Genomic DNA, 27,661 nt, shown 5'->3' with positions numbered 1-27,661 from the left:
TTGTGATGCTTGTGATGGCTTTCAAGCATGATTAGCTTGTCAAAAGGTGCCATTCTATGTTGGGAGCAACCAAAATAAGGTCATTTCTTTCTTATCTACATTCTGTTCAGAAAGGGAATAACATGGGATCCTTTCCTAAAGAAGAACAGGGGTTGGGGGAAGCTGGCATATAAAAATATTACAATTAAAATCAATTTCCCCTAATTTCAAGTGAGAGTACAATCATAGAACTACCGGATACTAGCATGGTGGTTTAGGTATCTAGCTATTGAGCCAGAGATTGGGAGTTCTATTCCCCACTGTGCCTCCTTGACAGGGGCTGGATTCAATAACCATACGGTCCCTTTTAGCTCTGCAGGTGTAACATGGTGGCGATGATAACATTATAACATTGTTATAACAACAATACCATATATAACATAGAGTGCCTAAAATATTATTACCTTTGTTTGCTGGTGTGAGTCCAAGAGCATAAATTTTAATGGCAATCTGGCATCAGTTTAGAAGTCAAGCCTTGTATTTCTTGTTGGGCATCAATACATGCAACTGGTCCAGAACAAGAAATTCAAGCACCAACATCTTGAGTGACAGTTTGGCACTTCAATTTACAGAGTAGTCTCATGTTGGCGGGTGTAAGCAATATGTAACATCTATGCATGGCATTTTTAACTTATTATTGTGTGATTTTAATTGTAGTGAGCTGCCTTGGGTCCATTATGGGAATAAAATAAAATAAACAACAATAACATATAAGAAATGCCTCTTCCTTTCCCTTTATAATGCCAGTTGCAGTCATTTAGCCAATCTAAATATGGCAAGCAAACAATGAATTGAACAAACACATATATACAAACAAGAGGTCATTTCCCCTCATTCTGTGGTCTACATTTCAGACCCTGGTAGCCTAAATTTATTGAAGAGTCACAAGCAATGTTGACATTGTATTTACTTCTCTAAAAGTTAATTCAAGATTTGACCTCAGAAAACCTACTCCCAAATGACATTGTATTCAAACTTGCTTCTCATCATAAAGCATGTGAAGCAGAGAGCTGGGGACAGAAAACAATATGGGTTTGAGACACTGCCTGACTCATCCCATGTCACCAGGAGGAATCACAGGCTCACTTCAGCTTGACTCATCTTGTTGTTCAGAAAAAGTAGGTAAAAGGTTCAGACCTCAAACACACTTTTTTCTCATGTGTTAACAATTTGTTAATTACTGTTAACATCAAGGGCTTAACCATGAAGACTATCCTAGTCATATAACTAGGGTATAACATGTTGCTGTTATATTTATAAAACACACACATAACAATATATGTAACAATATATAACTATACAGTGTTGCCTTGCATAGCGATCGCTCCGTATAGCAATGAAATCGCTTAGCGATGCTGTTTTTGTGATCGCAAAAGCGATTGCTTTGCGATGTTCCCTATGGGGAAATTTCGCTTTGCGATGATCGCAGGGAAGCCCCCATTTTTGGCCAGCTGATTGGCGGTTTCAAAATGGCCACCGGGTAAACAAAATGGCCGCCCGCTATTTTCAGGCACGGATTTTGGAGCAAAAATTAATATAAGGCCCTGTCTTATTTTCGGGGAAACACAGTAGCTGTCTTTTGTGTGGCCCTCCCAAGAAAGACCTACTTCACATCCTTATTTAGGTGCCAGGAGAAGACTTTTTTCTCCCAGCAGGCATTCAGGTCTTGTTTCTTATTGCTTGTGCTCCTATTGTTTTATTTATTTTTTATTTATTTATTTGTTTTTTACCCCGCCCCTCTAGACCATGTCTACTCGGGTTTTTTTTTTCTTTCCCTTTTCTTTTTGCAGACCCCTAAACACAATTTTAATATCTTAGCATTCTAATATTTTAAAATCTTGATGCCTTTTTGGCTGTGCTTGTTTTTTTCTTGTTGTTGTGATATCTGTGATTTTAATTACTGCCTTTGTTTTTATAGTTGTAACACCCCCTCAAGGCTGATATGAGTTGGCCTGCATACATACATACACACAAACAAGTGAAATCTTAACAGGCTTGGGTCAATGTGCGGAAAGACCCCTCCAGCAATATGGTAATACACATATGTTCCATTGTCTATGCAGGACTTGAAGAAGCGGTGGGGCATTTGGCAAAAGGACTTGCTGCTTTATCCTTCTGTGATATCGCAAGCGACTCTCAACATGTGGGGATACATTGTGCAATTTAAATTTTTTTCAAGTGCCACACTGACTTCAGTAAATATCGTTCAGTAGAATGCTGTGCGGCATATTTCGGAGCGAGTGAGTTATTACTCCTTTTGATTTTATTGCATTTTGCTTTCATTTTATTACTTTGCTATAGCAGTTTCTGTTGCTGAAATCCATCTGAGAGGGCTCTTATTACCTGCAAAAATAGCTTTTGATCTTTACTTTTCCAACCGTAATCCCTTTCTTCTCTGCAAATGATACAGCCTCCAATATAAATACCACTCTTCAAATGCATTTTCCAGGCGTATCTATCAAATAAAACAATGAATTAATTCATTTTTTAGTTAAAAAGTGCAAGCTAATTCAGGATTTGAAACATATGGCACTTTATGATTTCTTTATTTAAAAAATCCTTGTAAAATGTGTGCAGTTTATTTCTGGATGTTGCAAAGAATCAGAACCACCACGGCCACCATCTGCCAATTCCAGCTTTGAGTGCCGTTGCAGTCCTAAATTGTGTATGAGTACATTGCGTGTTTATTCAAAGAAGTACTGCCCACAGAGAAGAGAGAGGCATTGGTATGCTAAGAGAATGGGAACATATACCTTGTTTTGAAGATGCACACACTTTGTTTAAAAGGGAAAAATATATAAAGTGGGAAGAAGGACTGCATTTTAAGCACCCAGAAATGGGATTAAATTTCTTCAGAGCTATAGAATATTGAAAGGTCATTGCAGGTGGGGGAAAAGTGTAAACTCTGAACTGGAGCACCGATTACTCCATACTGTTACATTATGTTGCAAGTTCCAAAGCTGCAGCTGAGGTTGTATGCAATGAACTAGAACCAAGGACTACGCCTCACATGTGAAAAGGTGGAGAAGATTATATAACATCACATGGTAGATTATATAACATGAGGCATGGTGAGGAGAAAGAAGATCCAGATGATGTGACTTTCCCCTCACTCATTGTTCTAGAACCTAGTGTCACTCAGATCAGTTAGTGAATTTCTGTATTCTTCTTCTCTTATTTTAATCAGCTTGTATTATCTTTTTTTTTCTTCAAGCAAAAAGCTCAAGCTGAGTAGCAAAAGATGGAGCTCAGACAAAGGGAAGTAGTTCTTCACACAGCATGTAGCTAACCTTTTGCAGGAACAATTCAGGTACATTGTCTATTCTTCTTAATTAGCAGAGGTAGAAAAAACAACAATAGCCCAGAAACATGGAGAGATCAGTTTAGTCCTCAGCTCCTACTCATCCCGTTGGTTTCTTTCCTCACAAAGTAGCAGTTTGCTTGATAAAAGTACTCGAGAAGCATGTAAAGCAGAAAAGCTGTACAGTATCTTTACTTACAGTTATCATTTATATCAGAACAATAAAAAAGGGAAAATAGAGCCTCCACCAAATGGAAGATACCTCCCACGTTTGTTGTCTGGTCAGAGGAAGAAGAAGAGCTATCAACAACAAAGACAATGGAAACAAACAAGCAAACAAGAAGAGGAGGCAGGAGCTTGCCTCAGATGCCAAAGGCAGGATAAATAACTTTACTACTCAATTTAGTGGCAAAGGACAATCACAAGCGGTAAATGTTAGAGTTTTTACATTCTTACATGCTGGCTGGGAGGGATCTGTCTAGGCTGGAGACTGTAAATCTGTCCAGCACCAACCAATTGTCCTCTCCTGCCTCTAAATTTAAAAAGAGTCATTCCTATCTAATAAGATGCTCTAGTATTTGTTGAACTTTGTTGTAGAAAGCAGTCATGTTTGTCAGTTTGTTGTTTGAGCTGTTCAATTGCAAGTAATGAAAACTTTTCTTTTTTTGTCCTACTAATGTATCAGAATGAACTATAGAGACTAAGTGCCAGTTGATGAGAAAAAGGGGGTGGACTGCTTTGAGGAATTTGAAGCTATTCTGTTCTGTGGATCCCTGTACTTCCGCTCTGCATCTAGAGGAATTTAATCAGTTCAAAATTTTGCAACAGTAAAAGCCCCCTCCCACAGGTACCCAGTGTATTTCACGGTGTTTCAGAACTATTTCACAAGCCAGGGACTATAGCCCGTGTTGGCCCATGGTCCTATGTGGGGGTCACCATCAAATTTTAGGGCATATTACTATCCTGGCCTAATTAGAAACTACCCACAACTGTGCCATTCATGATTGTTGTTCATATGATCCGGATCTGCCTGACTAGGCTGGACATCTGGGAAACAAAACACAAGCGCTCCTGTGGTGCTTATGGCATTGCTCCTTCCACATTCTGCCTGCACTCCCGCTGCTGGCGGAATCATCAGTGTAGAGGGACCTTAAGAAATGACGGCCATCTTCCCTTTCAAATCCATGTGCTGGCAGCAATAATGGGGCTTTTAAAAAAAAACATAGGTATACAAAACGTGCTTGGTAGCGACTGGGGTAGAATAATACATACAATGACAGGGAAACGGAGCTGGCTCGTTTTTATGTTTAGTTTGAAAGCCATATCACTTTTCAAGTTAGGCACCTGAATTTAGGCCATAGCAGATGGAGGAGAAATGTACAAGGCAATTGACTCCTTATAATATTTCAGTCTGGAAGATGCATTAATTTGTCCCGTGTAACTTCAGAGAGGGGTGATAAGAAAGAAAGATGCATTACTGGTGTATGTGAGCTGCTGCTGTCTACAAGAGTGATACAATCAGGAGACCATTTTCGCTTCTGTGCTTAGAAATCTAAACTGCACAGTATAATTGATTTATTTGCTTGGCTCCTCTGTTGTCGAATTACTGCGTTTGTGAATGCATTAGTAGGTGTGATCAGGCAGGCAGTTCGACTGTTGCAGGAACGGGTTGATTCACTCCCTGTGACACCAATCACAACATGTAAATGCTGGTCAGTTCCAGGTGTTGGTAGATGATTTCATCACACAGGTCTGTAAAACATGGAAGTGGTTCAAAGGATGTGGAAGATTTCTGAGTGCTTTGTCTGTGGTTATAGCCATTGCAAGAGAGAGAAATCTATGTATTAAGTTCAAAAGATTTTTTTTTTTTAAAAAAAAAAGTTTTGCCAAACAGCCAGCGAGAAAGAAAGGCTGGGAACGTTTAAACAGGAGGCTAACAACCTGGCACTCTTTTTACTTAACAGGAGGTGCTGTTCAAAGCTGCCCATTGCAAACCACCCATTTAACTACAGAAGTGCATCACAGCAATTTATGGATGTGGATTGACTGCTCATCTTTCTTCCCAAGCAGGTAGCCACCCGTTCTCAAGTTCTGAAGTTGGACTTTTCCAAAACTATAAGAATCTAACACCATTTGTGAGATGGAGTGTTGTTACTGGGTTCATTCCAGAACACAAAGGCTGGCAAATACATAAGCTGACATCTTTAAGTAGGCAAGCAATAACTGATATAGGAAAAATGTAACCTTCACTTTCTTTCTGTGAACAGAACAGTTTTTACACGCATGGAGCAAGTGGATCTAGTTTCCTGATTCCCTGTTCAGCCCCTTTCTTCTCCAAGAACTGCTCTTAGCAATGGTAATGCTGTGGGATATCATAGTATGAAGGGGAAAGAGTGATTTTGCCAACTTCTGTATCTCTTACGTCAGAGGTTCACAGCCCATTTTGGACAAAAGGGTGCAATTGAAATATAATGGTGTCATCATAAAATTGCTGGGTTCCCCCCCCCTTTTCTGCTGATTTGCTCATTTTCTGCTCATTCACAAAACAACTGTCGTGTTGAGTGCAGCCAATCACAATGCATCCATTTTCAAGAAATGATAAGGCAAAAAGGACACAGTGCCCATGGACTTGAGTACTTGGTATAGATAGGATCTGAGCTTGAGGACAGAAATCCACTCCTTTTCGTCTAGTTTTCTGTTTCAACAGGTCACCTTTTTCTGAGGGAAAAGCCAGTCAATTATCTCCCCAAACCATATCTGAAGATGTCACTCAATCAAATTATATCCCAAAGCATAATCAGTTACTCAAATCACACAAAAGAATGACACATTCTATACTCACTTGTCAACCACACATGCTCTCCTTCCTTGATCACTACTAAATTTTCTCCCTGTTTCCTTTTCTGTTCCTCTCATTGATATACCAATAGCCCCCTTGCTCCACTCTCTTTCTTCTCTCTCCCGCCCTAGCTGCTGCTGCTGCTGTGCACCTCATTTCTTTGCCCAGCCAGCCCCACCATTTTGTCCTTTCCTTCCTGCTGCCTTCGCTCTGCACTTCCTTACCTTGCTTAGCCAGCTCAGTTTTCTCCCCTCCTTCCTCCTGCCACGACTGTGTGCCACTGCCTCCTTTACTTTGCCCAACAGTCCCCTTTGCCATCCTTCTTGTGGGTGTGGAAGGGATTGTCACTCTCAAATCGGCCTCCTCAGCCACACTAGATGCTGTTCCTAGTCCTCCATACAGAGCATGTTACCATAGTCTCTCGAGACTGAAGGATGGCTATGATGTGGGTACTGCTAGGCAAGCCCTTGCCCAGCCTGTCTCTCTCTTTCCTCTCTGAATGGGGAGGAGGCAAATGGAAAGAAACCAAAAAGTAGCACCCCCGTTTGAGGTAAATGAAATGAATGCCAAAGAGGTTCCCCTGAAAGGAAATGAAAATGAAACAAAAGGTTCCACCATGCACATCTTTAGCACATAGCATCATTTGTCTGTTCCCTTCGAAACACAGGGGCCAGAGATGTGGAGAAAGACAATGAAGATGCCATGGACAACATATTGGACACCCTTGTCTTAGACTAATGGAAGAGCATCTTATGGTCACAGCAATTGTGCTTGATCTTTAAAAAAATGTTTTGAAGATTTATACTATGATTGCTGAAATGCCTTCTGTTTTCACCATGAATTGCAGCCTGATCTTAATACTGGCATCCACTCTTTTTTGCTTTAGTAGGGAAAAAAAAAAAGAAATCAGAGGGAGAGCAAAACAAATTGCTATACATAGCTATGGAGATAACGGAGATTAAATTTGTATTAAAGCTTGTTTGTACTCATGCAATCTATTCTTTTTTGGTGTATGGTGTGGAATTGTAAGTTTATATTATTCCATTGATTTCTACCTCCGTGTATTTGTTATAGCCTTTGGCTTGAACAGTGAACATTTGCTACATTAATGGTGTTGTCTTTCTTCTTGTTGTTTTTTCACGTATCTTTTAAAAGAAGGGAAAAAAAACAGAAAAGGAAGATGTATGATAATGTAAAAAGTGGGAAGAGTAAAAAAATAACAAAAAGTTTTACATGCATGCTTTAATTGTGTATGGTATTTTTTGTATAGAAGTACCAGTCTTTTGCTGACAAGCACATTGCGCACTTTGACTTAGTGGTGGAACCATCATCTGATTCGGCACCGACAAAGAAATTCAACACCTGTAGGACTGCAGAAGGCACCCAGCTTCATACCTGAACTACCAGATTCTCATAATTCCGCATCTTCTTGAGTCATATGAGTAGAATCGGAACTCCACATTCCATCCGGAGCACATCAGTCGTGCCCTGCTGTATTCCATCCACAAGCTCCATAAGCTGCTTTCAACATTATCTCATGACTGGAAAATTCATGAGCCATGCAGGTCACTTTTTGCTCATCATCCTCATCATCTTACAACTGCAGAAATGGAAGCGGTCCCATGGTTCATCAATCCCGGTCCATGTAAAGTGCTGGCAAGAAGGCAGAGTGGGGAATCGAACATCCAGTCTAAGACATGTTGCTGATCAAATGAAAAAAAGAATTCTAGAACTCGAAGGTATCAAGGCACGTGATGGGAAATTTAAAGCAACAGTGCTATAGTATTGCATCAATGTTGAGGAGTATCCTGGTCCAAATATGTTCAGGAGCTGGGTACCAACTTAAAGGTAAAACAGCACTCATTCTATATTTAGGTTTTACATGAAATATTCAACTTATAATGGGGAGAGTCTATTGCTAGTATGGCACATGCCTTCTTTGAGGAAATTCAAATCCAGTGTTTCCATTTAATGGTCTTCAGTAACATGGCTGGAAATGTCTTGAGATCTCTGAGAATGGCCACTTGTCACAGCCAAAGAATATGTTACAGACATCGTTTCATTAGAAGAGGGAATCTCCTAAGTGCTACAAGATGTCTGACTATCACAGCACATGCTTTTTACAACTCCCGTTGTTTGCAGATTAGCTTGCTTTGTCTTGTGACAGCTGACTGGAGTTAACAGGGCTTCATTTGAAAGTCTGATTACTGAAGCACAAAATTCTGGTAGAATCGTTTCTGTGGAACGCTGAAGCCCTATTCAGGCATTGCTTACCTAGCTCTTTCCAACAGTTGAGCAAGGGGTACACCTAGCCCCTCCCTTCTCTGTTGTCACTTACTCCACTTAAAGAACAACAAAGGAGAAGTCCCTGGTCATTTAAAGGCTTTACCACTGCAGAAGAACCTAGGAAAAAAATAGGACTTTTGTTTGTGTGGAAAGCTTGAATGTGAATAGGCACCTTTCGTCTGCAAACACATGACCCTCCATTTGGAAAAAAATGAAGGCAGAGAGGGAAGGGGCTAGGCACTCCCCTGCTCACACACTGGAGAGAACCAGCTAAATGATGCTCGAAGATGATTTCAGCTTCTCATGACGTGTGTGCATAAATTATAGTCTGACTGTCTTTGTATACAGAACAGTGCTGGATGGACCACCAGTTTGGTTAAAACATCTTTGTCCATTCATAAACATTCTGAGTTCTTGTTTTATGGAATTTGCTTTTCTGTGGACAGAATTCAAGACAAACCAGCCATTTAATGTTTGATTTCTAAATCCATCTGCTCTGCCACCCTCTGCCACGCGTATCTCTACCCACCTCTGCTTTTCTTCATCTTTTCTCATCTTCCCTTATAGGTGCCCTACAACCATGTCCCCAACCCTGGCAGTGTTATTGGAGGTTGAAGGCAACTGTCTAGCATGTCTTGGGTTTTCCTCCTCCTCACATGAGGAGTTGGGGGGCAATGGGTTTCGGTCTCAGACCTGAAGACAATTCAAGCCTTCCTCTGACAATCATTCTCTCTGTAACGAACACTGATTTACAACCGACACACAGAGGGAGACAAATGGAACTATAAATCATTCCACTCTTTTCCATTAAGCTTAACAAGCCCAGTTGGATTGTTTATCATGCTCAAAAGCATTAAAGCACTGATCTTCCATTTTAATTTCATGCATAATAAATGACATCAGTTAAAATAATTAAAGTTTACAGCTGTCCGGATTGTGTATGTTCCCCATTGTTTTTGATACATAATTCACTGAGTTTAAAACAGTACCTTTTTTTCAAAAAAGAAAAAAAAAAAAAGGGGGGGGAAGGCTGGGCTCTCTTCTGTTCCTTTTTTACAATAACCACCAACTTCATTCTCATAACAGAACTACTTACAATATCCTTCTGCCATTTAACTACAGCCATGAAAACTGCTGTATTTATGCTTTGCTTCAGCTTTTGCAAAGTGCTTTTCTTTAACAGGCACAGACCAAAAAGCAAACTGAGTTTTTAAGCAAGAGAATAGGTTGTTTCTCAAAATCCATTACAGATGTTGCCATCAAAACATCACCATCTTGTTGCCCTTATTAACTAATTTTTGTGGGAAACAGAATGTCATCATTATGATATAGAGACTTGGGAAGCATTCACTTTTTGTTTTAAAAAAATTGCTTTGTGAACTGGCCAGAAGATGTTGCAGTCATGTTTTTAGCATGGGGTGTGGATTGGGAAATGATAACTAAAAGTGAGAGCTGTTGAATATTATGGGCAGCTTTCCTTTGCCATTACAAAGTGAGGCTGCATTTTTCCTGATCGTCATAGGGCTGTTCTTCTTCACAAGGAAAGCAGCCTTGTAGTGAGCATTGAAATAATAATAGGCTTTGGGGATTTCCTGCTGGAAGACTGAAAAATAATGGAAGAGACATCAATAATCTAAGATATGAGAATGACAGCATCTTATTGGCAGAAAGGGACAAAGATTTGAAAGGACTTCAAGTGAAACTGCAGGAAGAAAGTGCCAAAGCAGGACCGCACCTGAACATTAAGAAGTAAAAAACAATGACTACTGAAGGACTGCAAAACTTTAACTTTTAACATTGACGATGAAGAAGTTGAAATAGTTAAATATTTTGTATACCTTGTTTCAGTCATCAATCTAAATGGGGACTGCAGCCAGGAAATCAGAAGACTGGAACTCAGAAGGGCAGCAATGAAGGAATTAGAAAAGATCATCAACTATAAGGATGTGTCACTAGAGACCAAGATCATCTACACTCTTGTATTTCCAATCACCATGTATGGGTGTGAAAGCTGGATAATTAAGAAAGTGGGCAGAAAAAAGAAGATTGATTTGAATGTGATGCTAGAGTAGAGCTTTGCAGATACCCTGGACGGTCAAAAAGATGAACAAGATCAAATCAAGCCTGAATTTTCTCTGGAAGCAAAAAAATTAATAATCATGAAATAGAGGCTGGCCTGCTTTGGGCACATCGTGAGAAGGCAAGATTAGTAGGAAAAAACTATAATGCTGGGGAAGGATGAAAGCGACAGGAAAAGAGCAAGACCCAATATGAGATGAATTGACTCCTTAAAGAAACCCACAAGCTTGAGTTTACAAGAGATGAGCAGGGCTGTTGAGGCAGGCCGTTCTGGAGATCACTCATTCATATAGGGTGGCCATAATTTGGAAATGATGTGATGACCCATAACAAAAAAAAAAAAAAAAAAAAAAAAAAAAAAAAAAAAAAAAGGTCAAGAAAGTAACTTTTTCCAAACTCTTGACAATACTGCCACACCAAGTCTTCTGGAATGGCAACCACAGACTGCATCATGCCACTTTGAATTCTAAATTTTCTTATTACCTCTGACTGAACCTCAGTTCAGGCTGAACCATGGATCAACTGTTATGCATTTGGCTAGATCCAAAGGTTCTACCCGTGGTGTTTCTTGGGGTTCTGGACAGCAGCATGGGGTACAAGCATTCTTTATCCCACACTATCCCTTTCTTGTCTCATTGGAGATATTTAATAAATTTGCTTTCCTTCCACATGCGTGTGTCCATTGCCTTCAAAGCCAAAAGAACCTTTGTCCCTGTGGTTAAACCATGCATCTTTCCATAGTTTAGGCATACAAAGGTAATCCATATATGTCAGAGTGGGAAATGGTGGTCCATGCCCTGCAGTTATTTTTGGCCTACAACTCTCATCATTAATCTATCAACCAGCATAGTGAATAGTGAGCAATTATGGGAAGTGGCACCCATTAACATCTGGAGGAATTGCCCACTGCTGATACACATATGTAAACTTATATGACTAGTCCTACTGTCCTCATTCATTCTGCAGCTTGCCAAGGAATTCCTGCAGTGTGGACTGTGAAGTGGAAATAAGACAGTTGGAGGGTCAGCTGCAGTCCGTGTGGCTCTGTGTTTCTTGGCTCCATTTACGTCATTCATGCACTAGACTTTCAGGAGACACAATGGAATGCTCATTTATTCAAATAGATTCCAAGGTGCTTTCCAATCAATCATATTAAATGGCACACACCATTGACAGCACATGCTTACACTGTAATCTTGGTCAGGAGATCAGCTGGGTGTCTACATATTTCAAAGCAAACACAGAAGGATTTTAATCTGTAGTCAGTAAGTTGTCTGGGGAGTCACACAGGTATCGATTTGGTTTTCAGAGTCAAAGTTTCATTAAGCAAGAAATAAAATTATGTTTTGTCCTACAAGTCTTTCAAATAATTAGAAATCACCTGGGCTCTTGACAACAGCAAACCTCCTTCACTGTTTCAGAGACACAAAAAATGGTCATACAGAGATCAGTTCTGTGTCATGTGCATGGGCAATCCAACGTCAGATCAGTTATTTCAAATGTGTAGGAATCATCTTCCAGTAGAACGTCATCGTTTAGTCGTTTAGTTGTGTCCGACTCTTCGTGACCCCATGGACCAGAGCACGCCAGGAGGCAGTAGAACATTTCTACCTAAAGAGTACAAATTGTTCTAAGAGCTACCCCAAGACCTCCTTCTGCTTGAGACAGGAAATGAAGCCCTGCCAGCAGGCCTCCATCATCTCAACAGGTCAGAAGACACCCAATGCTGAGGGTGCAGCTGTGTGTATAGCTGGAGGAGAAGGTGGTCTGTTGCCACTGTAGTGCTGACCACTAAAGCAGGAGAACCCTTACAAGATTTTGCCAAATGCAGGAGGCCAAGAGGGAGATCCAACCTGGAAATAAGGAAGAATTTCCTGACAGTGAGAACCATTAAGCAGTGGAACAGCTTGCCTTCCAATGTTGTGGGTGCCCCATCGCTGGAAGTTTTCAAGGAAAGATTGAACAGCCATCTGTCCAGGATGGTATGAGGTCTCCTGCCTTGGGCAGGGGGTTGGACTAGAAGACCTCCAAGGTCCCTTCCAACCCTGTGACAATTCTATGATTCTATGATTCTATGAGTTTTGTCTGCTGGGGGAAATGGCCAATGTGGAGGAGCTGGAATAAAGCACATCATTATATCATGTTGTGTTGCAGATAGGAATTCCCAGTGTGGTGTAGTGGATAAAGTGACTAACTAGGACTCTGAAGAACAGGGTTCAAATCCCCAGACTCTGCCGTAGAAACTCACACATGTTGCAGAAAAGGGAACAGCACAAGTTTTCTCCCTGCTGTGACATTGGCCTCGATGGCTGCAGCAAAAACAGCTGCCGCCCTGTCATCAAGAGAAGCAGGAAGGGAGCTCTCCACGAAAAATCTGAGAAAGAACAGGAACAGGAAACCTTCCCCTTATATCATGGTAGTAGTGAGTATTCCTACCCCTTGTTTTCTCCTGAGGTTGGAAGAGAATTGCTGCAGAGCTGGATGTTTCTCGGGGCTCTAGCAAATTCTCCGCTCTTGGTGATCTGCCACTGAAGGCAACAGCCTCACTTTATCTAATGACAGTGCTGGCCCTATGTCTCCATGTGCCCCTTTCTTGCTGCCCTGTATGTGCTCTGGATTGTGCCTCTGTGACAGGGTCTGGACTTGAAGATCCATAAGGCCCTCTCCTGCCCTGCAGTTATTAATAGGGAGGACACTGAGTGATATTTGAAATGGAATGGGGTTTCTGGGGACTCAACTCAAGGCTAGGTGTGCGGTTTCAGGGCGTACGATCGAGAACTCACTCTGGATGGTGAATTGTAGAGACTGCCAAGCTGAGTTCGGTGATGATATGTAGTAAGCTGGATAGAAAGAAAGCAGACTTTTATTTTCTTAAAAAATAAAATTTTAAACACACCAACAATAATAGTTCCACAAGGTTGTTTGGCCACAAACTGCACACTTCCGGCAGTTAGTTTTCGAGCATGTTTCTTTTTCAGTTTCCAGTCTGATGTCATTCACTCTAGATAAGAATCACAAGAACAGAAATTTGCTATGTAGTGACATTTAGCAAGCACTGTAAGCAGTGCAAACACTTTAAGCTCAATAAATGATTTAAAAAGTGGGAAAAATCTACCAGGCAATGGTGTTTTTTGGGGGTGGGGATGTGTACCAAGGATGCTCCTTTGGCAGGGGACAATTTATTCTGTGGCCTCCCACTGCTGCTTGAGTGCTGTGTAAGATTAAGAGGCCTTTTTTTCTGTTCAACACAAGTCTATTTCATGTTCAGATTTTTCCCCTCACCATCAACTTGACTTATCCCAAGGTGAAGATGTTAGCCTTCTGTGTGGCCTGCAAAGACCCATGAACTATTTTGGCATATACTTTATAGCCATCATTTTCAGAGAAAATATATACCTGTCCTGGTTTTGTGGTGTTCCCCCCCCCCCATCATAAAATGAATGTTTTGTACTTTGCATGTGCCAAAATGTCAATGTTCTAGCTCACCACGAAACTGCCTTTCCCTTTCAATATCCCCATCAGGAAATGAATGAGAGGGCTGTGTACAATATGGGAGACAGAACTATCTGTTTACGCCGTAATTATTTAACCATGTAATTTCCATTTCTTTCTCTGCAGTCCACTTGGCACCTCCATGATCAATAGCTATCTCCCGAATGAATCAAGCACGCCAATGAAATTTGTGGTCTGTGAAATAACCTTTACCAAATGGGATGCGCTAAATTGACTAGAAATTATTAGAGCTATCCAATGCACCCGAATACGCAAGTAGCACAGCCGCAGGGCAGCATGAATTGCCTTTATTTGTAGCTAGAAATCTCTAGATGAGATCTATGCTGCTATTTAAGTGCCAAAATGAATGGAGCCAGCCCAAGGGCTACAGCCTATCGTTCCCAGCTTCTTTTTTTCAAGAGTGTGCCGGGATTTCAGCATGTATTGCAAAATGTTTTGATATTTATCCATTAGCATAGAGCCCAGGTTTTCCAGAGTTTATTCCTTACCCGGACACACATGGCTGAATATGGAAGAATGAGAACCAGACAGAGTTGCTTGTACAGCCAGGACCAAATGGCATCTTAGGGCTCATTCCTATGAGGTGCATGGTTCAGATCAAGGGGAACTGAAAGAGCTGTCCCTTTCCCCCATAGATCTGGAATCACTCACTCCAAGTTTCCATATCTGTTTTAATTTCTCCTTGAATGTAATACTGATACTTCCAATTTGAATTTCCACACTGTAAGATTTGTATTGTTGCTGTTAATGTGCCTTCAACTCAGTCACTTCTAAGTTATGGTGACCCTATGAAAGAATGTTGACCAACAGACCCTATCACTAACAATCCTGCTCAGGTTTTGGAGACTGAAGATCTAGAACCTACTTATTTGTCATTTTGGTGGTTCATGGTATCCTTGAAAATTTCCCCTAATACCACATGTCACATGAATATTTTTCCCTGTCAGCCTTTCTCTGTGTCCACTTTTTATACACATATGGAGTAATTGGAATATTATGTCCTTGGTCTCCAGCAACCACACGTAAAGATCTTTACTGGTTCCTTTATAGCCCTGCCATGTCTTTGTTTTCTTTGGATTTGTTAGCTGCTATTACCCACCTAGAAAAATCTGAAAAACTGGGACACTTACGTATAATTGGGGTAAGTAATGTTTCCATTGACACAGATTACAACTATCTGCATACCGTTGTGTTCATAGTTTCTGTGGAAATTTATCTGGTTAATGGTGAATCTTTTGTTACAAAACTGGTCAGGTTTATACAACACCCCCGCAGAGTCTCACTCTTACTAAGACATGTAGGTCCACACCACAGACTGTTTTAAATGGAACACATGCCACCCAAGGACAAATTTAGGTTTAAAACAGAGATTGAGAAGAAATAGCCTCTGATCTCAAGATGAGAAGTGGTTAACTGATTTAAAAAAAGAGTAAACTTCTGGGCTTTTCCCCTGCCTGGTGTCTATTTGTAAATGGTAGTGAGCACTTGAGGGTATCCTGTGGACCATCTTGACTGCTGCCATTGCTATTGTCAACCTTCAGCCTGCCTTTTGCTTTGTAAAGCTTGGCATCCTTTTTCCTGCTGGTAACACGGGCATGACATCGTGCAGCAATTTTGGTCCATTTCCTGGTGTTTTGAATCATGGATACAGAATCACAATGTCCCACATTGATAAGCTGGAGAGGTGTATTTTTGTTTGTCTTTTTAAGTATTAAATTCTATAAATTTTCTGAGATCCATAGGATTGGGGAAGGATTCCATCATCTAGATGTCATAGTCTGTCTGTAGCTGATGTTAGAAAGGAATTTCACTGATTCATGGTTACACTTCAAACTGTGATGCTTCATGCACGTTCTCCTGACAGATCACTTTAATACACTTTCATGCAGGTTTAAATGTCAGTGGCTTTGTTGATCTCTAATGCTGAAACATATGTGCAGCAAAGACATGGGAAGATCATAAGGAGTTTCCAGGGATTATCCTGTGATCAGTGTATGAGCGATTGACCTTTGCAGCCATGTCAGAAATAACTTCATGTCTTGATGGATGGCCCTGCCTTGAATAAGAAAAACGGTAATAAGAACAGAACAAAAGCTTCGTTCCTTTGCCCTGTAATCACCATGGCCGGCTGGCTGTCAGGCTCAAACATGCCATTATTGTTCAGTGCTTTTCCAAAGTAGGCAGCGCTACAATGGCTTTTACTTAGTGGCTTGTGAAAGAGTTACAGGGGAGATGGGCAGGGGGAAAGAGTGCTGTGGCCAAAAACTCTTGGTATTAGGAGAGAACGATGATGGAGAACAGATTGGACTCTCAAAGAAAATATGTTGCTTCTCTCATGGACTTGGCGAGGCATTTTACAGAGGAAATGGATGAAGTCTGTTTTAGTTAATAGACAGGGCTTGCCATTATCTGTTCCACTCCCTCTCTCTTGCTAATATAACATCACAAACCCGATGCATTTTCTTACATAGAAAGCAGAGAAAATGCAATTACACCTTTTTTAAATGATCAACCAGCGTAAGCCAGATGGATACAAAATTTATATATATATATATATATATAATGATTTTGCATGACCAATCATAGGAAAGATTTTTTTTTGATTGCAGATCCCAGAGTACCACAGGCCATCCTGGCTAAGGGATTCTGGGACTTGTAGTCAATAAAACAAACCACAACTCTTCCCACCTCTCCACCTAACAATGGCAGAATTAGCATCCAATGATAAGTGAGACTCCTGGCTTACTATTCAAACAACCTGTTTAGTAGTGATTGGGCCCTCACATCAGGGTGAGTGGCTAAACCAACCAGGAATTTAAAGCTTTACATGTTGCCTTAACATAACTCCTGGTTTATGTTTTTCCGTAAACAGGCCAGGAATCACAAAACAAGGACAAATCCTGATTTGGAATTTCTGACCTGTTAGCAGAATGATGTTTTGGTTTAGATGGCACATGAACCTTTGAAATGTGGGAAACTGTCACTGTTTTTCCCAGTGGGAGGAGCAAGACGGAAGAAAAGGGGCCTTGGGCATCAGCACTCTGCTTCTGAGGAGGAGTCAGGATTTGCTTGAATCCTGGCTTCTCATTGCATGCAGTTGTGGTCATTATATGCAAAGATTTCCTGCATGTTCCTACATCAGACTGACACTATTCAAAGAAGTTCTAAAGCTCAATTGGTGAAGCATGTCCTATAAATGTCTACGGTTTAGTGAATAAATGAGCAGTAGAGGAAAATGTGTTATGTGACTTCTCAGCTTATGAGAAGATGGTTCAAATAAACACTGCAAATGATTTTTTTTTACAGATGTTTGAACCATTTATCCAGCATGGCCAGAATAGATATATAGGTAAATATATTGCAGGGATACAGTTAGTAACTTTTTATTTCAAGACCAAAGATCCAGCCCAGTGAGCCATCTGGCACTGCCTATGATAGAAGTGGGCAGGTTTGTGTTTTTGGACTACAACTCCACACAGTGTACACTTTTGCAACAGGCGAGTGGTATGAAACTTAGCATAAATAATACAAAATAGGCTAGTGTGCATTAACCAAACACTCCTTAATAAAGAGATTTCTTAACTAAGCCAACTATTATAGTTTCATGGCTGTCTCTTCTAACTCTTTCTCAGGTTTTCCACATTGGTCCTTGAACCAGGAATATTCCCCACATAGCCTATAAGTCTTTCCCATACCACACAAGCAATTTCTCTCCTTGCCTCTCCTGTTCCCTCCTGTTAGCAGAAGGAAGTTTTCAGTTTTTTTAAATTTCCCTCCCTAGAAGTTATAGTGCCTTACTTGGCTCTAACCATCCACCCCAAACTTCTTGCTTTCTCCCTCCACTCCTCCACAGAGGAGCAGAGGAAGGGAATATTAAATTTTTCATTTCCCCAATATCATTAAGTGTCTTTTTGAGCCAGTATTGATATTGGGAAATTAAAACTTGCTTGGAAATTAAAGCAGGAAGCTCCACTTTGGTTAGATTCCAGTGATTGCATGTGCTGGAAATAAACCAAAGTGGAGCAATCCTACCCACAGCTTAAAAAAAGTAGTCCATGACAGGGACCCAAAGGTACAGGTATGAATGCTTTGGGGACAGGCTGACTCACTCAGACAATTACATTGTCTGATCACTGGCAAAAGGAATGAACCAGCCCATTCCCACAGCAGAACAAACAGCAGACCAAATTCCTCCTCACTCTTTTTTTTTAAAAATACACTTTCTCTGTCTTTCTGGGGTAACTAACTACTTTTCCTTTTTCACTGGAGGTGTGTTTGCCAGTGTCTCAGGGCTGAGTGGGTAGGAGATGATGTCATTTGCCATTTAATCATTATCCTGTTGCTTAAAAATACACTTAGGTATATATACGTGAAATACTGTAACATCTGTTAAGACTGTATCTATGGGCAATATCAACTAAAGAAGAAATACATATGCTCATATAAATATTACTTCTTAAACTCACTTAAAACAAAACAAAACACAGCATAATGAAACAGAGAAATTTACCTCGCATCCTTAAAAAAATAAAAATAAAAAAGTCTCTCTGTGAACCCATCCTGGCTGGATGCTTTTTCCGATTTCACGCCCTTTAATGCATCAATTATCTCTGACAATTCTATCAGGCTTCTATTCTGTTTCCACCGATTGAGTTTCCAGAAACCACAAGTAAATGAATCTGCTTTAATCCAGTCATTAATCAGATGGCTAAGGGAATAATTTTGACTAGGGGTGGGGTGGGAGATCTGTGTGTAATTTATGGTAATACAGTCCCACAGAATGTGCTCCTTTCAGTCAATGATTTGTTCTCCTATACATATCAGCTTGATATTAGATTGCTAGGACTTGTTTTCCACGCTAGATCGATCAGATAATATTTGCTCAGTTCTTTGAAAGATGCAAAGTACCATGTAAATGTGGTGTATCAGCAGTAATAGTAGTTTAGTCAATAATTTGCTGGGTGTGCAGCCCTGTTTATAAAGGTGTCAGACATCTTATAGCTTTCTTGCCAAGTAAAGTTTAAGGGCTTAAGCAGATGGTCGTATTTTCTGAGACAGGCAAGCCGTCATGTCCTCCCCTTGTAGCAGACGATAAAAACACATGTATGGTTTTGTTACATTGATTTCATATGCAAGCAGAGTTTCCCTTCCAGGATTTCTGAGCATATGGAAATGGGGGGAAACCCTCCTGTTCCCCTCAGGGCAATCTGTCGTATGATGATGCACATTTGCATGTGTAACAATTTTATGGGCATACATAGGATCCACCCTGCAGGGGATTATGAGACATTGATTTGGCCTCCCTCAAAAAACTCTGTGCTGAAAGATAAAATGTGTTGGAGCTGTTGGAGGAACATTTGCTCAAAAACGGTTGCGCTTCTGCTGAAGAGCTCACGCGGAGGAACCCCCTGCAGTGCTCTGCTAGACTTTATCCGAAGAAATGCATTATATTAAAAGAAGCAAAACAGGGAAAACGCAGACTTCAGTATGTCAACTGGGTAAACGGAGAAGACACTTGTGCAAATGGAGGAAACAGGATTTGGGGTGCTGTGCTAGTTCACTTAGTCAGAAACAGATGTTCCATGTGTTGGGAGAAGCTTTCTGCCGGTTTAATATAACCTAATATCTCTCCCAGGGCAGTTTTGGGACAATTTCAAAAGTCATCCTAAGTACCATTGAGCACTGTCCAGCTAGCCTAGATTTTTTTTATTGGAGGGGGGACATTTAAGGATGTGGTTAAATCCATGACACTGAGATCAGATGAATATTAAAGTATTTACTGGGGGATGAGGGTTTGCACTTTAAGTTATAATTTGAGTGCGGGGGGGGAACAGTAGTTAACTTTTCTGTATGTGTGCTCATGAATTATAACTATTTCAAGATTTTTGTTACTATTTGCAATCAAGTCATCTTTTTCTTACATTGACTCTAATAGGATATTCAGGTACGTGAGATGTTCATTTTACCATTTCCACCTGCTACTGAGTCCTTCTGACTCCTAGTCCATCACTGAATTTGCTACACCACACTGGGTCCCTTCAATGCAAGCTACCTCTTCCCTATATGACATGTCATTTCATTTTTTTTTAAATAACATATATACTTTTGTTTTACTCTTAAATTGAGGTGCAGTTCTCCATTTATAACAGTAGAGTGCAGAGTTTTAAAGCTACTGTACTTTAAAGAAGATTTTCAGAAAGAATTTTAAAGAAGAGTAAATATAAGGACACACTGAAACTCATCTATAAGTGACTGGTGGCGAGATGATGTTCTGGAACCCCAAAAATTATCATTCTACCACTGCTCAGCTATGGATAATCTCAGGATATAATTATATGCATACTTCTGACAGGTAACATGCGCCAAGCTGTGGAAGAGCATACTCATCTTGCTGTTACATACCTGTCTTGTTTGAAAGAACAGTTGCCAGAATTTACTTGTTAGACTGCAGTGCTTGGACAAATTTCAACTAGTAGGCCACAGTCAGGGGACACAGCTACAAAGGCTGTGTCCCCTCATGTGGACAAGCTTGATTGTTCTCTCAGATGAGTGCAAAAGTAGGACCCCTGTGGCTTATCTTATGGTGCAGAGGTAGATAAAGTTTTTAAGCTGCATTTTAAGGCACTAAACATGATTCCTACTGTGGTCCGTTCCCCAGTTTTAGACCATTTTCTCATCAGTCCTAACCTCCCACCCGCAAAATGTGAGGGGAAAACAAAAATGGAATGGGCTGTTTTTTTTCCAGTGTTGCACTGAGTAACAACAGTGGGTTATTTACCAAATATTGTAACATGTAGCAGAATTAGTTACTTTTTAAAAGTGAATCTCCAAGCACTGAACGAATGTACCTGCTCAAAAAGGCATAGCGCTGCCCATATCCAGCCACAGTACTGTATAAGGAAACTTCCATCTACCCATTATATTGTCTACCAAGAAACATCATACCTTCAAAGAGTTTCTGTGTCTTTTAATTAAAATTACTTTTGTGATTGAAAACTACTGTGCCTTTTCCCCTTTCTTTTTCTCTCTCTGTGGTTTTTTTTTGGTATTGTTTGAAGGAAAAAGTTAGAATCAGTCATGAAATTATAGAATAGCAGTGTTGCAGGTTTGTTCCAATCAACCATTTCATTCTGATTTACATGCAGAAACAGGACACCGAGTCGATGAGGGTTACCAGGTCAACTCCCTTTTCTGGAGATTTCTGGTCAAAACCTCAGACCTTGAGTCCTTGTGGTATTGCAGGGGTATATTACAGAGGCAGGGCCTGAAAGCCTGGGGAAGGAGGGCTAGGACTGCTTCTAGGTGAACGGATTATAGAAATGGGACATGAGGTAATCCAGCTCAATGGGTGGAGAATGTGGTTAAAACATGGCTAACCAGGTAATATGGCAAGGGACAGCTGGAGAGGCAATGAGAAGGAAGCCATTTTTGGTCATCTGAGCAGATAGCAGAATGCAGTAGTCATGATTCTGGTTAGGGATATTCTGCACAGCATTACCTATAGCAGATGTGGCATATGGGGTAGTTTTTCAAGAACCTCTGTCATTGCTGAAGCTTGTGAAAGGTTTGCAGCCAGCCTACAAAGAGTTTGCCTCCCAGACCCTGCATCACCCCTGCCGGGACTCGTGCAGAAGCCTCTTGACTTGTGATGCTGACATTCCATTCTCTTTCATGCTCCAAGTTGTACAGCAGGCCCAAGATGTGGCAGCCACCAGCATTGTCCACGGCACCTGACTCTCTCTCTCTATAAAGAGATATATATGAGAAACACACATACAAACATCTTTATGCAAAGCTGGCAAGCCCTGCCACCAGCTGTGAATGGGTGGAGGTGGGTGCGTAGCATAGGTGGTGGTCTGAGGCCAGACAACCCTAAGTACTGCTCTTGGGTCTCTCTCCATTCAACTTTTGGTCAACAGTCTCTAGGGAGGGAGATTCCACAGCCTTTTCCATGATTACATTAAGTATGCTACTCCTGGTGTTATTTATGACTCTTTGAAGCTATTCTTCATCTAATGTTAGCAATGGGATGAATATATATTTTTTTCTATCTTCTGTGACAACTAATTGGATATAGGCTTTGGGAGAGCCCATGAGAAACCACTTGTTTAATCAGATAATGCTTTCAGCATATTATATCAATAGGCTACAAGGAGATAAATGACAAGAGAATAGGCTGTAGCCTCAATGCTATTATGACTCATACTTTGTGGGAGCCATCTGGCTTGTCTTTTAATTCAAGATAGTGAGTAATTTTTCAAAAGACCAACATATAAACAAGTTACTGAATTGCAGACAGACCTAAAACAATACCATGGAGGGCACTCAATGGTGGACTTCTTTATTATTTCAGTTTAATTAATGGAAGGCTTCATCCAGGCTGGACTGAGATATACCAAGGCCCCACAGAATTATCAGGAAAGGGTAATTATTCTAATAAACAGATAAAACTCAGAATTTAGGGTTGTTGTTTTTAACAGTTAGAGGCCCCTCATAATTTGAGGTCCCTCATAATTTGAGGCCCTATGCTGCAGTTTACTTGGCATGTGCGTAAATCTGGAATCAGACATCTGTGGCACTTCAGGTTGTAAAGTAGCAGGTAAATTTATTCCAGCCATCAGTTGAAATACACACAGTAGTGAGTCCATTGCAGAAATCTGACAAAAACTCTGGATGGGAGTTTCTCTTGAATAAACAGTCTATCAAGCACTACTAGGTGGAATGTGTTGTCAACTAACTCATGAATTCTCTGGTTGATTTCGGAAATTCAGATTTCTTTATTGTCATAGCAAAAGAGTGTAGTGATGTTATTGTGTAGCAGAGCAAATCAACAATCTACAAGGCAATTCTAAAACTGTTTAATTTGACTTCAGCTCTGCAGCAAATGTGGCACAATTGTAGCAGTCTGCTCTTGTTTTATTCTAAATTTGAAGATGTTTTGGCAAAGGGTTTTTGTGTTATGATTTTTTAAATGTAAGATGCTTCTCCCTCAAGCAGAACCAAGTGACCTTAAATGTCCCCATATTCAACCCAGATCAAATAAATTGAAAATACCAATCTTGTTTATCTTGAAAGAGAACTGATGACACAACCTGCTTTTCCCCCCTTATTCATTTGGATGGAATCCAGGTTGCAGGGACTGAAATATTGATCCCCAAAAAAGGCCTTTCAAAAGAAAAAGAACAGCCATTTTGTTATTAGATTAAGCATGCATGGAACAGGCTTATTAGCAAGAGCCTTACAGAGTTGATAATTCTTCTAGTTTTCTCGGTTGGCATGGGAAATATTTGAAGGGCAATGAAAGGTTGCAGAACCAGTCAAAACACAGGTTTTCTTTCAAGAGTTAAAAAAAATGGTCTTGCTTTTAAAAAAGCAATGGAGTGGCAATCATCCAGAAAGTGACATTTTGCCAGGTATCTCCAGGGAATTAACATGCAATTTTGTAAGGTATATTTAAAATGTTTCTGCATTAGAAAGCACACAGGAGCTTGTTCCAGTCCTTAGGGCTTTCAGTAAACATTCTCTCCAGATTTCTGAGACCAGGCTCCTGAAACAAGTCTCCAGTTCTGGGGCAATCTGAACTGTTGACCTTTCATTCAGGATCTAATTACAGTACTGACTCTCAGGAAGAGAACTTTTAAATTCATTTCTGGCCGAAAAGGTATTCATGCTGGTAAAGGGATTATGTGTATGATTGTAAAAATATTTAAAATATATTTTTAAAAAAGAATAGAAAATGTTATTTCGAAGGCCACCCATTTAAGTTGTGAAATTACTGTTTTACAACATGGTCTACAGGACACCCTATTGTGCTCTCTACCATTCACACTTGTTGAAATGCAGCCCTGGCAATTGCTTTGTGTTTGGGTGAGAAGTGGTTAACTGATGAAAGAAGTAGCTTCTGGGATTTTCCCTTCCTTGATGTCACTTTGTGAATGGTAGTGAACACAGGAGGGTATCCTGTAGACCAGTGGTCCCCAACCTTGGGCCTCCAGATGTTCTTGGACTACAACTCCCAGAAGCCTTCACCACCACCTGTACTGGCCAGAATTTCTGGGAGTTGAAGTCCAAGAACATCTGGAGGCCCAAGGTTGGGGACCACTGCTGTAGACCATCTTGTCTGCTGCCATTGTTGTTGTCAACATTCAGCCTGCCGTGTGCTATATATATATATCGTGCAGCAATATTTTTCCATATCCTGGTGTTTTGAATCATGGATGCACAAACACAATATCGCACATTCATAAACTGGAGGTTTTTAGAAGAATTGAATAAAATCTTGTAGACTAAATGTGTTTGTGTTTGCTTTCTTACAAGATATTAAAATTCTATCATCGGTGGGGAAAAGACAGAGTCTATGAAGTACCATCTGAATGAGAACAAAATTGTCAGAACCAAACTATATTACATCAAAACAATAAATATTTTGCTCCTATTTTTCTATCTCCATTAAAAAAAAGAAGAAGCATACCATGATGGCCAGCTAATGAAAAGATAAGGCTTTGTCCAGTGAAAGAAGGTGAAAGCAGACAAAGTTAGTGGTGGGAGTGACTCTAAAAGTGAAGAAAAAGCCTTGGACGTCTTGTAGGTGTCTCAGAGTCTAAGAATGGAAGCAGTGCAGCACTGCCACCACCTGAGAGAAAACAAGATGAGAATGGGGAGCAGAAGAGAAATTTGAAATAATTGAAGTGTAAAGAAAGGTGTTGCTTGAGTCCTAATTTCAAAGCCCAATGACATGTCACACCCCACTGAGGGCGGCGCAGTGGGAGGAAGGCTAACTTCTGGCTCTCTTCCCGGATAGCAGTTATATTTCTTGATTTTACAAAGCTTTGTCCAAATCATAATATACTAAAGCAGTCCAGTTCTGTGGGGCTGTTTTAGCTGCTGTGACAGAAACAGTGGTAGTTAGCAAGGTGGACAGAGAGGCATCCAGTTCTGGCTGCTCCAACACATCCTTTAACTGCTGAAAATTAAGACAGTAACCGTTTTATATCTGTCCTGGGAGCTACAGCCACTCTGGCAAGATCGATGCTGAGGCTGAATTTAGCAGGTACTTATTTTTGTCTGGCTTCCTCACCTCTTCTTTGTCTGAGGACCAATTTCTAGATTGGCTGTAGTGAAATCAAAATAAACGTTTTGACGCATATCATATAAAATACAGTACACAAGCATACATGTATAGATCTGTTTGTGTGTAGCACAAGATCGTTGCCTGCTAGGACATTATGACTACATGAAGAGGAGTCAACACCCATTTAGACATTAGGTATTAAATATAGTGGGGCATGGAATGCTCAAAATGCCAGATGCAGGGGATGGGCGTCGGGAGACAGGCATCTAGTTGTCTTGTGTGCTCCCAGAGGCATCTGGTGGGGCCACTGTGAGATACAGGAAGCTGGAGTAGATGGGCCCTTGGCCTGATCCAGCAGGGCTCTTCTTATGTTCTTATGGTTTTATGTACTTATGACCTATATGTTATATAAATGAAACTTTATATATGAATTGGATTCATAAAGGAAGGACAGCATGACACTTGCATACCAAAACTAATTAAACCAGTCCTAGAGCTGATATAGACTCTTAATATTGCCACAGGCTGACAGGGAAAGAAGAGGGCCATGATATAACACTTGAAGCTGTAAATAAAGGCAAAGATTTATGTGTGAAGATAAATCATGGATACACAAGCTCAATATCCCACATTCATAAACTGGAGGTTTTTAGAAGAACCGAATAAAATGGAGACAGGAAAGACCAATGTGGAGGATATACCAAGGATCTCCTACCAGGTCACCTCAAACCGGAGAAGCTACTTGGATGAGTAGCAAAATGTTTCAATCTAATAAGAAAGAAGTCCAGTTGCCATGACTCAACTTCCAAGGCAGAGATGTAATTTTTTGCTCAACACATTGGCCAAAAACCTGTTGTATAGCTCTTCCTGCCCAATGGGAATGATCTCAGAGACAGCAACAGCTCACTACTGATAAAAGACTTGCCTTTTGCATTCCAGGGTGTGCACTGCTTGCACACAATAAGATGAAGTTGCATGTACCCTGAAATTGAAAAAGGAAAGCTTTAATCAGTGGCAATCTGCCGCTGACCATGATGTCATTCCTGTGGTGAAGGCAGAACCCAATTTTGTGTATTATCTTTAGGACCCTGATGTAGTGGATTAATTTAGATAGCTAATGAGAGTTACTTTTCTGCCTTAAAATCCATGATATAATGCATTAAACATCTTCTCAAAACTGTTTAACTGCACTTGTAGCCAGTTCAATTCGGTCTCTTAAATACACTTACAGCTTGTGAAAACCTCCTCCTTTTCCCAGACACCTTTAAGATACATATCCTTCCTGCCTCCCTGGACAGCGCGTGCTTCATGTGGGAGGTCACCCTGAAATTTGGGAGTGAATCATGCCTTCTACCCAGACCACAATCCATCTGTGCCCTCATTTGAGAGATTTTTTTGTGCAATTTCTGGCATCCTTTCCAAATATGAATGCATTTCTAAGATGGCAAAAAGACTAACTGCAGTTTCAGTCACGGTGAATCAAAATAAGTAATTGTAGCCATCATGTAGCCAATTTTCCTGATTTTTCTCCCAAGGAAAACTAGGAATCTGAAGAGTCCAGGACTCTGGCACCAGCCATCTTTAAGCAGATATCGGAAGTAAGACATTACATGTAAGGACATTGCCTGTAACGTTGTATATTAGTCAATGAGGGAGAAGGACCACCCTTTCCCACAGTAATGCAATGACTGGTGACATCATTGGTTTCTTATATCCAAAACATTGTGGCTAGTGTCTTCTTGGTGAAATGCAGGGCTGAAAGGAAATTGCTTCAGCATCCCCAACCCCAAACCCCACCCCCCACCCCGCTGCCTCCCCGGCAACTCCAGCAGGCTCCCTGTGATGCGATTGACCCTCCCCCAAACAGGCGTGTGACAGGAACCTTGCAGAGAGTGAGGGATGCTCCCATAATGTCCATTCCACTCCATGTTTAGGCTAGTGTTTGTTTGGGGAGAGACATCTAGGGGTGGGGCATTAGAGTTCCCTTTTTTGTTCCCATTTTTTTATTCTTAAGTACTTTTTTCCAAAAAGGTAATGCAATAGTAATATCTAGTAATGTTATTTGTTGCAAAGGCAGAAGTAACAAGCTACTTTTTTTAAAAAGAAAAAAATACAAATGTGTTAACTTTTAAGACATCACATGCCGAGTGCTACCTTTCAGATTTCCCTCAGTTTCCCCTATATGGTGCTACTCTGTTGGCAATTTGAGATGTTTCAATGCTGGATTGATCCGAAGACCTACTGCTATTTGGGAGTGCTGCTACCCTTCACTGAGTAAACTGCCTGGACAGGTCAATTTGTATAGCGCTTCCCTCTGGTTCTGAGCGAGCTTTGCATTTCGATGGAAAGTCTCAATTGCTGTGTTTTGATATCAGACAGCCACCCTTGCCTTTGAATTTCTACAGTTAAAAATACAAGGAACCTATTTTTTTGCCTCTGATAAAAATCTGGTTTAAAGAAGTCAGAATCTCTCTCTCTCTCTCTCTCTATCTCTCTCTCTGTGTGTGTGCCCTTGCTCCCTGCATACTTTAGC

General features: G+C 40.6%; 1 long non-coding RNA gene across 2 annotated transcripts; it reads right to left on the bottom strand.

Annotated features, from left to right (window-relative positions):
• On the bottom strand, nt 1-26,678 carry LOC144583384 (uncharacterized). 2 transcript variants are annotated; one of them, XR_013537134.1, is made up of 2 exons: nt 6,404-26,678; nt 1-2,494 (listed from the first exon to the last, which is right to left on the bottom strand). It is a non-coding gene; the product is annotated as an uncharacterized LOC144583384 (long non-coding RNA). The 2 variants fall into 2 exon arrangements; XR_013537133.1 differs by lacking the exon at nt 1-2,494 and adding an exon at nt 2,779-5,092 and having other exon boundaries at nt 6,404-6,508.
• Nucleotides 26,679-27,661: the final 983 nt, after the last annotated feature.

This window comes from Pogona vitticeps, chromosome 1 (genome assembly GCF_051106095.1).
Source record: "Pogona vitticeps strain Pit_001003342236 chromosome 1, PviZW2.1, whole genome shotgun sequence".
Lineage (NCBI taxonomy): Eukaryota > Metazoa > Chordata > Lepidosauria > Squamata > Agamidae > Pogona > Pogona vitticeps.
The sequence above is the reverse complement of the archived record's forward strand: the minus strand, read 5'-3'. Positions and strand labels throughout refer to the sequence as shown.